This window comes from Mastomys coucha, unplaced genomic scaffold (assembly GCF_008632895.1).
Source record: "Mastomys coucha isolate ucsf_1 unplaced genomic scaffold, UCSF_Mcou_1 pScaffold23, whole genome shotgun sequence".
NCBI lineage: Eukaryota > Metazoa > Chordata > Mammalia > Rodentia > Muridae > Mastomys > Mastomys coucha.
In genome coordinates this window covers 79135131-79148245 of record NW_022196906.1, presented here as the reverse complement: position 1 = coordinate 79148245, position 13115 = coordinate 79135131, and the positions used below count along the sequence as shown (strand labels likewise).

General features: G+C 38.0%; 1 non-coding gene across 1 annotated transcript; it reads right to left on the bottom strand.

Moving 5' to 3' along the window:
• Positions 1–4270: 4270 nt before the first annotated feature.
• Positions 4271–4433, bottom strand: LOC116074176. Its single transcript, XR_004112128.1, has one exon. It is a non-coding gene; the product is annotated as a U1 spliceosomal RNA (small nuclear RNA).
• Between the last annotated feature and the right edge of the window lie 8682 nt (positions 4434–13115).

Sequence of the window (13115 nt, the reverse complement as noted above, 5' to 3'; positions counted from 1 at the left end):
GCAGCTATGGCTTGATCCAACTTGTCTTTGAAGTCTCCAGATAGTTAGTGGGTCTGTACTAAGGTCATTTCTGCTCCTCCCCCTGCTCCCTGGGAGCAGTTAAATCCCAGTCTGACCAGCAGAGGGATGAAGATTTTCTCTTTTTTGCCTTGTGCAGTGTGGAGTAGAAGCTACGTCAACATCCTCATATAGATATATATGGGGAATAATTATAACAGAAACCCAAAGTCAGTCTATACAGCAAGTTCCAAGATAGCCAAGCTTAGGCAGTGAAGGAATTGGCAAATAGAAAGCTGGTGATAATATAATAGAACAAAGGGGTGATGTTCCATCCCCAGCAAGCAGCAGAACTGGGCAGTTTTGGCCACATGACTCTGACCATAGAGTCCATACAATTGATGCTGGTTAGCTGTTGTTAAGAAATTAGTGGTGATCATGGAGGTGAAATCTGGAAAATGTTTTCTGAGAGCACAAAGAAGCTGTGTTCCAGAGATAGCCAAGGCTGGAACTCGTGCTGCAACTGTAGTTGGTAATGTGTTAAGAGTCACCCAGATGGTACTGTTTTTGAAGACATGAAGGGGACATGAAGAGTAGCTGAGGCTTGGCACAGTGAGAGGCAAGGCAAGGCCATTGGTGAAGGTACAGCCTTAGTTGGCAGTTGATAGCCTAGAACTGAAGGAGTCATGGAAACAAGTTGAGACTTGGCACCATGAAGAGAGAGAGCCTATGAGAGGCTAGTGATGAAGCCTACACACTGCTGGTCTCTTCTTGGCCTTTCCTTAGTGCAAGGTAGGGCCCTGGGACCAGACCTCAGTGTCATAGGGGTCACTGGGGATCATTTGAGTATCTAATTAATTGAAGGACCTTCTCACAGAAGGAAATTGCTTCCTTCTGGGGGAACTTAAATGCCTGCACTAGAAAAGGGCCTTGAAGGCCTCTTATTTGGGATGCCTTGTGGTGAGAAGAGGAATTTCCCATGACAAAAGAGGATGGAAATGTTCAGTCAAAAGGGGATCATCCCCAAGTCTGCAGGAGTTCCAGGAAATTCCACCCAAACTGCTAGCCTGCCTAGGGGCTTTTAACTGGCCATTGTGTTACTGGGTTCTTTCGAGAGAATTGGCGAGGTGAAGGGCTGTTGGGTTCCAACTAAAGGACTAAGGACCTTCAGTCAAGCCCTGGATGAAAGATGTCACTTGCCTCTTTGCTGTAGTCAGTTCCTCCTGACAGCTCAAAATGAAGGTAAAGGAGGAAACAAGAACCTGCTTATCCTCAGGTTGGTATGGCAAGGTAAACACCGTTGTCCCTCAGACAGGAGTACTCAACCTCCTTCACAAATCCCGGAGGGTCCTTGTTTGTGTGCCATATGTGGATCCTCTATCCCCGATCAGCATTAAGCTCCAGTAATTTCTTGTTGTAGAGGATCTTGAGAGCAGGGGCTTTCAGGAGACAGTGAGTACTATGGATATTTATGGCCCAGGGTATTATTTCTGAGGACAGCTTGTGGCTTGCTCATTATGAGGTTCTATATGTTTGGCCCAGGGAGTGGCACTGTTTGGAGGTGTAGCCTTGTTGGAATAGGTATCTCACTGTGGGTGTCGGCTTTAAATACCCTAGTCCTAGCTGCCTAGAAGTCACTATTCTGCTAGCAGCCTTCAGCTGAAGGCTAGGAGCCTCTCAGCTCCTCCTGCACCATGCCTGCCTAGATGCTGCCATGTTCCCACCTTGATGATAATGGACTGAACCTCTGAACCTGTAAGCCAGCCCCAATCAAATGTTGTCCATATAAGAGCTGCCTTGGTCATGGTGTCTGTTCACAGCAGTAAAAACCTAACTAAGACACTCATATAGCTCCAGTTAGGGTGAGGAGGGAAAAAAAGACAATGGAGGATGTCCTGCAATGGGAGCAGGGGCCTTTTAATGTATCAGCTAGATTAACAGACTTCCAGTCACTTCTGAGAAGCCAGTTGTCTGGTGGGAAACCAGTAGCCTAACTACCTTTTATCATGCTGTAGTCTTTGTCTGTATGCAGTTGAGTAGGCCCAAGCCTGATTTGGGTAGGAAGCAGACCCACTTCTGCCTTTGACTCTGAGTGATGTCCATGGTATGGGCAATACTCTACTGTCCCTTATCTGTATTGGGAACCTACATGTCACCATCTCTTTTCCTCTCAGCTCTTCTTTTTCCCTTTGTTTTCATAAATAGTCCCTCTTCTGCCTCCAGATGTGGGTATTTATTTTCTGCATGAGACAAAACTTGTGATGTCTGTTATTCCTATTTTTCTGTCCACTACCCCATTTTCCCTCAAGCACCTCAGAAATCCTTCCATACTATATTGTCTTCCTTGAAACATGGTGCTCAGGGTATAATAGTCCATTAGAGTATAGTTGTAGTCAATGATGGTTTCATTTCTCACTTCGGTTTTGAAGAGTGATGTACGTATGGAAATTGTTAGGGATTCTTTTGTTGACTGCCTCTTCATGTCCTTCATAATCACTTCTGATTGTTGAGCTGTAAGAATTAGCTATCTACCAATATTTACTTACAATTTTTTAAAATAATCTTGTAAAGTTTGGAGATTGTATCTAAGTTGTCAAATTTATGAAAATGGATTTGTAGTGTTAACTTTCTCTTCACTTACTGACAGATCCATTGTGATGGTTTCTCTTTTAGAAAGAATCCTGGAAATGAAATTTTTAATCTTCTATTCATATGTGAGTTGGATGGATTTCTGTTTTGGATCAGATGTATGCATTGCTTATAAGAAAGGCCCTGCTGGCTCTGACTCCAAGATCTATTGCCATCATTTCTTATATTGATTCTTCACATTTACAGAAACAAAGAGGTCCAGACACTGTATGATCATTCCCTCATGAATCTTCAAAACTGGGGCAATAATCACTCCCTGTGAGGACATTCCAAGTCCTGGGGAGAACCCCACTGGCAGTGTACCCCTGGGGAGTTAGAGAGAAGATGCTTCTACTCAGCATTATTATGTGAGACACTCCCTTAAAAAAGGCAAGACTACAATAAACCCAGAGAGAAGGCAAAATGGAGAACTAGATATCAGAAGAGTGGTAGGAAACCCAAATGCTAGCAAACAAACCAGTTCTCTGAAAGTGTTCTGAAAACACACATACAACAAACTAAAAATATGTTCTAACTAAATGCTCTGAGACAAAGCAGAAGAATGTCAAACAACTAGTTTAGAATAAACCACCAGACCATCACACAAAGCAATGGCCTTATAAACTCATCAACAACAACCCAGAATATTGAACACTAAGAACCTGAGCTGGCCCTTGGCACTGTTCCAGGGAACACCTCTTCTGAACATGTGTCCTCCATGGAGCTGCACATTCAAGCACCAAAACTGTCAACACAAAAGCACTCTCATCTCAAAGGGAATAAAAGAGAATTTATTGTGAGCCAAATATGTGACCATGACCTAAGAACATTGATTCTCTTTCTTCCTAGCAATATATTCCAACTTGGAAGTGGTGAGCAAACATTTGTAGTTATAGTACAAAAGAGAGAAACAAATCAGAACCTATTCCAAATACTTTGGCAGGATCATCAACCAGGCAGGAGGGCTACAGAAAACAAAAGAAAATCACTGCCACAGTTCTCAGATGTTGTCCAATCACATTCTTAGCTTTTGGTTCTGTGAAAGTCAGTGTCCTATTGAAAATAAACTTGAAATGTTTATCTGATAATCCAAACCACATTAGGTCAAAGATAGAGGGTCAGCATAGATGGAGGAGACTCTGAAGTGAAGGAACATGTTAAGTCCTGCTGAAAATGCTAAGATTGTCAAGTCTCCTCATTGTTACAGAAGTTGTAAGCAGTGGCTGCGAAAAGACACTCTCAAAGTAGCTTAAATCCTAGAAGTGTTTCAGGGAGTTCAAGGGTTGGTGTATCCCTGAGGTAATCATCACCCAAGGTAAAATGGAATTTTTGGTAATGTAAATGCCTAGGAGCCATCCCTGCCTCTGTCAGTAACTCCTCATCCTTACCTCTGCAAGCAACATCAATAAATTCATTGGTTCACGAAATTGTACTTAGGTCTATCATTAGTGGCATACCGGGGGGTTTATCAGATATTTGCTTATCTTTTCCTTTAGGAAAAGCCTTGTAGAATAGCAATTAATGGCTATTTAAGTGAATAAGGACAGTCCTGGATAAATTGGCTGTGGTCTGGTAACATTTCCATTCTGCACAAGCCTGAGTTTTAATCAGCTGCTTAACCTTGCAAACTCCAGCCTTACCCAGTAGGAAGCATGAGCACCATCAGTCCCTCACTACTACAAAGTTTGAGGCTGAGTTCTCCACATATGGGATGTTGATGATGTTGGCCCAGCCAAAGTGCAAAGTATAAGCTATATGTTGTGAAAACTACCTTTGTGCTCAGAGTGCCTCTGCTCCCAGATAAGGATAACACCACTAGGCACAAACTTGTGTGGCTATTTTTTTCTGGGAATTTCAATTTACATACCACATGTTCTTTATCTTCAACTACTAATTTTAAATAGTTTTTAATAACTGTTTCTCTTTTTAAGATTTGGGGAATTTTTTTTCCCTACTGAGTTTTACTGCTGTTGTTATAGAAATCATTCAACTTTCTAAGACACAGAAGAAATCTTTCTAAGGTACTATATGGTGGTGATACCTGCTTCATGTTTTCTGTTTTCTATACCACTACAAGGCACTATTCTTTATCTTATTCCAGTTGGAGTATCCTCTCTGCCTATGGATTGAAATTTATGGATTGGACAGAAATTACATGCAGCTTATTTTTGGACTTTTCTCAAATCTCACTATGAGTGAATCCCAAGTTATGCTATGAAACTCTTATCGCATATGACCTTGGGCTTTCTCATGAATGCGAACTGTTTTCTCTTATCAGCTCTACCATCATCATCTTGAAAAGCCAGTGAGGTTGCATATCATCATTGTATAAATAGGAGGAGCATCTTCTGGTATGAAGCCACAGTTTTGAAGTTCTTAATTCATACAGAAGTTTGCTCACATATAAACATTTTGCAATTTTTTATTCTTATGCTTTTAAATGCTTACTAATCATTATTTTCAAATATGTTCTATGCTTTAATGACAAATTGTTACCTGCAATTGGAATCACTTCAAAACATTAGGCCACTTATGGGAAGAGTTTACTATGTCTGCTATATAATTAAAAGAACTTTCTACTTAAGTAGACTCAAAATAAATCAATTGAGTGTTATTAGAGAAGATGTTATATTTGTGATGATCAACCCCAGTGTGCAATTCATTGTCTAAATTTAAATTCTCATTTAATCATGAATTATATAATCACATATCTCTGAGAAAAAATATCTGTGAAATTGGACATGTATAATCAAACTTTATTCACTATTGTGACTTTTAACAAGAGGGATCAAATAAAACTCAGGCTGAAATAAAACAGATCCAGCCCTTATTTCATGGCTCATAGGATAAAATACAGTTTCCTGTTTTATGAATTCAAAATAATTCTTGAAGATTTATTATGCATCCAAGACGGAAATTCATTTGAATACAGGCAAGAAAGATTAGGGAGGTGAAACATGAGAAACCCTATATTGCCCAATTTCCCACATTTTTTTCCAGTGAGGTTTAAACTAAATTTAATTTGCTCTTATTTCTTTCATTTTTTTCTATTTTATTCTGTTTAGATAAAACTTGACCTTATGAAAAGTCATTTGACTTGGGAAAGTATTTCTTCACATTTTACTTGATAAAGTATATCAGAAATTAAAAAGGATTCTAATGTTATCTCAGTGCCTATGTAACATAGTTGTCTCTTCAAAGGCATAGAACATAATTAGCTAATTTCTTTACTTCATGTATTTGTTAGTTTGGTTTTAATAAAAATATATAAAAACTAGAGAGAAGGAAGGGAAAGAAATAGTGTAATTTTATAACAAGCCTAAAAACGGTTTTTAGACATTTTACTAAAAAGGAATTATAGGGCATATAGTCAATATTTTTGCATGTATACTAAGTATTGTACTTGTGTTACTCATGAGCAAGAAGTTATCTTGAATTTAAAGACATCTATAAACATCCTTAGATCCCTCAGAGAATACCACAATGTCTGGCAATCATCCTTTCCTTTCATAGAATTAATGAATAAATTTTGAGTTTCATTTTCTACGCTCTTATCTCCCTTGACACTTATTTCCAGGTAAGCCAAACAGTTCCCTAGCTTCAGTAGAAGAGAAAATCAGGTCATAGCTCAGCAAGAAAACTGGCAGACATTAAAGCGTTCAGCTGTAGAGAAGACTTTCCAATTGACCTTTCAGACATAATCAAACTTTTACCTATGCAGCAAAAACATCATGTCAAAGACTTTCTTTTTCTCTGGCTGACTTTCATATGCTTATATGTTGTGCTAGCCCCAACACACTTGGGTTGTATAGTAGATAGATATTATACAAAGAAGATTGGCAACAAAGTCCTTAGTCTTTCTCCCAGATATTCCCACAGCAATCTGTACCACAGGCTTCTGAAGAAATCTTTATAACATCATGCTACACCACTTGGTTCTGGAAACATGACTGGGATAATAAGAGAATGAAGAATAACACAATGATATACCTACAGAAAAGCTAGGATCATATGTACTATCATACATGGTGTGAATACTCTGGTAGAGCTCCATTTATCATGCAATCACATGGAACCTCAGGCCATTTATTGTACACAGCCCAGAGGAAAGGAGTTAGGCTAGTCTTGGAAGGAGACTGAAAATATCTGAAAAGAGGAAGCTGTAGCTCCTAGTTTTTGCACATGCTGCCAACATTTGTACCTGGACCAGAAAGTTTTGCCATTCCTCTAAACCTGGCACTAGGATAGAATAGGCTTTGCCTTTTTTGTGGGTCTGAGGCATCAGGTCATGAAAGCAAAAAAGAAGACAGAATATAAACTCAGAACATGGAACAGATATTACAGGAGACACAATCTCACAACAACCTCCATGATCCTCTGGCTCTTAAAAATCTCTCCACCCTCTTTTTAGAAGTGTTCCTTGAGCCTTAGGTGTAAAGAGTGTTTTGCAAGTGTGTGTACTAGGGGCACAATGTGAAGATGTGTAACTAGGGAGGAAAGGAAAAGGAGAGAGAAGAGAGAATCCTTGTAATCAAATCATAATCTCAAAAAAATTCAACAAGATAAAACTCCATAGAGGGAGCTTAGCTACCAGTTTGTTGGAGAGAGAGAGAGAGAGAGATAGATAGATAGATAGATAGAGAGAGAGAGAGAGAGAGAGAGAGAGAGAGAGAGAGATTAATTAAGAATAAAAGGTCATACTGTGGAGTTAAATACCGGGACGGAGTTGCTACCCATCTCAATCATTTATGTTCCTCGAACAAAAGACACACACACACACACACACACACACACACACAATATCTTTATATTTTAATGTGTCTTGTGCAGCACAATATCACTGCCTAGCCTATGGGCTTGAATCTGCCTCCTGCTCAGACCCATTTGAGGTGCCCTCTGGGTTGGGCTTTCTTCGCCCAGAGCCCAGGGTGCTCTCCTTACTTCTCTACCCCATGGCACCCTCTGTGTCTCTCCCCTCTCCACACTCTCCTAAAGCATGACTGATCTCCTTTCTCCACTGAGGTCTCAACACTGGAAATCCTAAAATCCTGCCTCTGTCTGTCCTCCCCAGCTATTGACTGTTGGCATCTTTATTTACCAATAAGAACCAACTAATGAGAGGTTCCAAGAAGTTACATGGAGACCCTCTCATGTAAACAGTTTTTGGGGGAACATAACTAACATTCGTAATACAAGCAGCTACATCATAGAGCTACAATATTGTTGCCTCCATAATCCAGGTGAAAGAGGGTCAAGGAAAGCTAGTGTCTTATAGAACCAGAAAAGACAAAGGGAAATATTCCCCTCCTTAAAGAAGCCTAATGTACACCTTGACTTTAATTTAGTTGAATCTGTATAAGGATTCTAATCTCCAGAAATATGAGAAAATATATTCATCTTGTTTAAGTAACTAATTGTGTAGAGATTTGTCTCTACAATAAAAAACAAATGCATATATATTGAATATATAATTTTACAACATGTTCCTGTAAAACAGGATGCCTATGAATTTGTAAAATAGAATAATTAAGGCTTTCCCTTTAAAATGTCAATAACTCACAGTTTAGTTATTAGATTTCATGCCTTCACCCCCAGTTCTGGCACTGATGCCTGACACTTCCAATATTTAGCTTGAACTTGTACAATTCTTCAATATGTTGTCTATGTTGAGTTCATGTGTGCAACTTCCCATTGTGTCTGGACAACACTACTTGCTTGAAGTCATCCTCTATCTCTGGATTTTGCTTACATCCTGTTTACTTTGCCCTGAAGTTCCCTGAGCCTTGTAGGCATGTATGTAATAAGTGTCTCCTACTTATGGATGAATTTTCTACAGTATTTTATAATATCTATATGTTAATCAGTTGTAGATCTCTGTGTTAATTGCCATCTAACTGCAAAATGTTTCACTGAGGAAAGAAAGAGGCACTATACTATATATAGAGAATTAAGTTCTTTGTGGATAGTTTTAATACTGAGGAAACTAACTTTTGATTAAGGCTAATTTGGGAGGACAAAATAATAACACTATACAGAGAAAATAAAAGTAGTTTAATTTAGAGAGAGTTTCTCTTTTACCTTCTGACATAAAAGATGTAGGTATCTGAAACTTTCTAGTCACAGATAGAATCATAATGTTTTCAGTACTGTGGATCACCATATTTCAGACAAGTGTTACTGTAAACTATATATAGTTCCTGTGGACTATGTTATAATATACAGCAGAAATATCAATGGATACATCCTGTCCATATCATATTTTGATTCCTGTTCTTATCATAGAAATTAGATGGTATGAATAAACTAAAAATTATATATACATACTAAGTATATAGAAAAGAATAATATTTTGGAGAGGCAAAATTAAAGTCCCTAGATTTATTCTCATTTACAAATACTTTAGCACCATAAGGAGCACCAAATATCTGAGTCAATTATTTGAGTTATGTTAACAATAATGACTTGAAGAAAACAAAAGTAATTATCTATTTGGCCAATGTGAAAAGTGACTGCATCTGATTGGTGGGTTCTTGCTAATGTAATCAAAGCATTATTCCAAATGCAACTTTCCTTCGTGTGTGTGTGTGTGTGTGTGTGTGTGTGTGTGTGTGTGTGTGTGTGTGTTTGAACTAGCACATGTCAACACAGCAAGTAGCATTTGATATAGCAGGTCAACTTTTTGTATTGTTAAGGCTTACCTGAAGAAATTTGAGTTTACCTCTCAGGAAAACCAATATGCCTTTATTATCATACCTCAGGTCTAAGTTATTTCTAATGCATATCATAGTAGAGTCCACAGAAATTTCACTCATCTGAGGCATGGTGATTCACAATACTGAATAAATAACTCTTCCCAAGTCTAGGAAATTCAAAATACCTACATGTTTTATGTCAGAGGGTAAAAGATAAACTCCCAGAAAATTAAGCTACTAACTAAAATTTATGTGAAATCGAAGAGATTTGATGGTCAGGGATTGCATAATCCTTCTATATAATAAGCTTTTTTCTGCATGAAATATCTACTAGCACATATGCAACATATGGTGGGCCTCTTTAAACTTGGAAAGTAACACGAACTACATTTGGTTGTATTGGTCTTACCACTTACATAACATAAAAATTAGCAAGCCCTAGAACAGGAGATAGCTTTGCAAAACACTTAATCTATGATGTGACCAGTTTTCACACTAGTTTTTGCACTCTGGTAGAACTAATCAAGATGCCTGTGGCAAGAAAAAGCATCTCCTATAAAAACCATTTGTTCACTGTTTAGTCAGCCTTGGCCATGTAAAGGATGGCATGACATGGCTCTTGCCCTGAGAACAGAGTCAGCCAGCAAGGTTTAGGCTTCTACAAGTGTTGATGGTTGCTGTGGGAGTAAGGCTTTTTATATAATAATGTACACATTTTCATGTTTCTCCTTTGAGGAGTATACTCTGCCAAGGTTAATGACTCAAGGATAAACAGAGCTAGCACAAATCTCTAATACTAGGGTGTGAGGTAGTGTGTCATGCTACCTTCGGGAAATGCTGAAACCTTCGGGATAGCCCTTAAGGCTGTAAGAAAGAACTCTGAAAACATAAATTCAAACACATATAATTTCTCAACTATGCAAAATATAGGGATGCAGTATGAATTGTATAAGGAGATTCACAGATCTAAAAGGACAGAGGCAGCTGTACTATGAACCACCTTGTCCAAAAGCTACTAAGGAAGGAAATAAAGAGATTTAGGGAGTGGTAATCGCAAGGCAAGATCCCACCAAGCTAAGTTTTTTGTTTATACTTACAAAGGCAGGAAGATTCTTAAGTTAAAGTCAGCCTGGGACAGAGAGCATTTAGGTCCAGGCTCAGGGATGGTAGGAATGGTAATTTCATGGAAGGGTCCCACCCAGCTAGCTTACTGTTTGTCCTTAACAAAGGCAGGCATACATTTGAATTCATTTGCAATGTTAAATAAAAATATGCTTGCTGTTCCTTTCTAAGAATCAAGGAGCTTTGGTCATGGAATGCTGATTCATGGGATAATCAAAAGAGAACCAGAAGTCATGACTGAATTGATATGTAAATGAAAGACTGGACCTTTGACCTTCAAGAGATGAGATATACGGAGTTCTTAGAGTTGCAAGAAAAAGTTGTCTTAAGAGAGAGAGCAGTCTAGAAAGCTGTCTTGAGTAGAACATAGGCCATCAGCATGTAACCCACGATTTAACTTCAGGTCTTTTTTTTTCACCATTCTCAAACACCCATTATCTCAAGAACCCATCTCTGAGCCTATGCTTGCTCTTGGCAGTTGACCCAAATAACAGCATCAGTAAAAATTTCAAAGGTTATAGAATGGATATATTTTCTTTTGTATGATCAAGTCTTTGTGGAAGTCGTGATTTTGACATTAAACTCTTGCAGAGATTGAAAACCTAAAAGATCATTATGTGGCTATATAAATTGAACTTCTTACATTAAACTGAGTCTCAGTAGATCCAAGATGTCACAAGACTGAACTTATTCAAGTTTCTGAGTTCATTATTGAGTAGTAATGACATATAAATAGTATATTTTATTGGTCAAAAATACAATATGTCATTTAATCATTTATTCATATTCTTATAACATCTATACCCATAGTATTGATGATCCTCCATGAACTCACAAGTTATAGTTTCATATGGAATTTCATATGATTAAAGGGATTAAAAGTACTTTCTCTAAATGAATCTGGACATAATATAATAGCTGAATTATAGGCTACTTCTCAAGAGTGACTATGATATTTCTTGCTGAAGGAAATCCTGTTTAGATAGACTTTCAACCAACTACCACATGTGGTTGTCCATTCTAACCAGAAAAAGAAGTGGCATGACTTAGGGTTACATACTAGACAACACATACAGGTTGCTTGATTGGTCTGGTATGTACAAAATACATAAATAGGAAGAAAAGTAGTTTTGGATATCCTGGAAGAAGAATAAAATGAAACACATCTTTAGGAAATTTTGCCATTGCATAAATATTATAGAATATATGTACATGAATAGTAATGGAACAGACTACCACACATCTAGGCTGTTAGGTCTAGCCTATTGATCCTACCTTATAAACCTCAATAGCATGTGACTTCACTGACTACTTTAGGAATTTTTCTATGAATTTGATGTAAATTTGTATGTGTAAACATATCTAAAACATTCAAAGGGAACAACAGTAATATATTATAAATGATTTTTAAAACAGTGTATCTAAAATCCCAGTACCATGCTTATAGGGCTGGTAGATACTCCATGAAATTAGTAGAAAAGAAGGGAAGTATGGGTTAAGTTCCTTATGTTATTGTTCAATTTTATATTCTTTATAAACAATGTATACTTAAGCCACAATTTATAGAAAGATATTTTGTTTCCTTAATAGTGAGTTAAGCTAGGTCAATGCAGCTTTTTACTTTACAAACTTTTTAATGTATATTTTAAGCTTTTTACTCTTGTAATAATATTTAGATTAAAAGGTTAACACAGTAAACCTTTCTTTTTTTATATTTTATTCCATGACCTCTTCTGTATTTTTGTTTTTAATTTGTGCATTTAAAATATTTTACTAAAACACATTTCAAGTCCTTTATTAAAAGCGAATACAGGAACACACATCACTGTAGCCCTGCACAGTCACAAGTTCATTACTATCACTGTTTTCTCTCTGAACACCTTCCCCGGCTGGACAACCTTCAGAGCCATAACACACATGTGGCCATATCATATAGTAACAGGTCCATCTTATAGAAAACATATTAATATACCAACCACCAACCACTGAAAAAAATCTTTTCACAGAGACTTCAGAATCCTGGCAAAGGAATAAGATCTAGGAACAGAGATATCCTTAGTCAAGGATTCCTGACCACCTATATAATATAACAGCTACTGGCTGACTAGGCAGCAAATAAGGCGTCCAGCCCTAAAGAGATTCTGAGGGCTCTGTGGTTTGCAAAGCAAATGTAGCAACTGCAACTTTGGCAAGGTTCACAATTTTCTCACAGCATTCATCATCAGCAATGCCAAGGTGTTGCTGTCCAGCAGCAACATTAAAACAGTGGGTTACCTGGAAATATGGAGTTAGAAAGAGATAGGAGGAGATAAAAGAGATAGGAGGAGGCAGGCTAGCCGTACTGTACCTTACCCACGTGGGAGGATAAAAATTGGACAACATGAACTATGGTCACTCAGTCTTCTTGAACCTTTAATGCTCCTCCTTTGTTCCCCCAACAGGTGTAATACCTGAGGCAAAACCACTCCCCCCAAGTACGTCAGCATGCCAGTCCAATCAGTAACTTCCTTTTTTCTCTGCGGAGGTGGAGCTTTCGAATGTAACTGGAACAAAATTGGAGGTGTGGCAAATAGCAGGAGATGGGCAGAGAGGTGTGGCTATGAGAGGCAGGCCTCAAACCAGGAGGGTAACACCAAGGGAAGATTTTAAATTCATTTAGAGTCTCCAAATACTAAG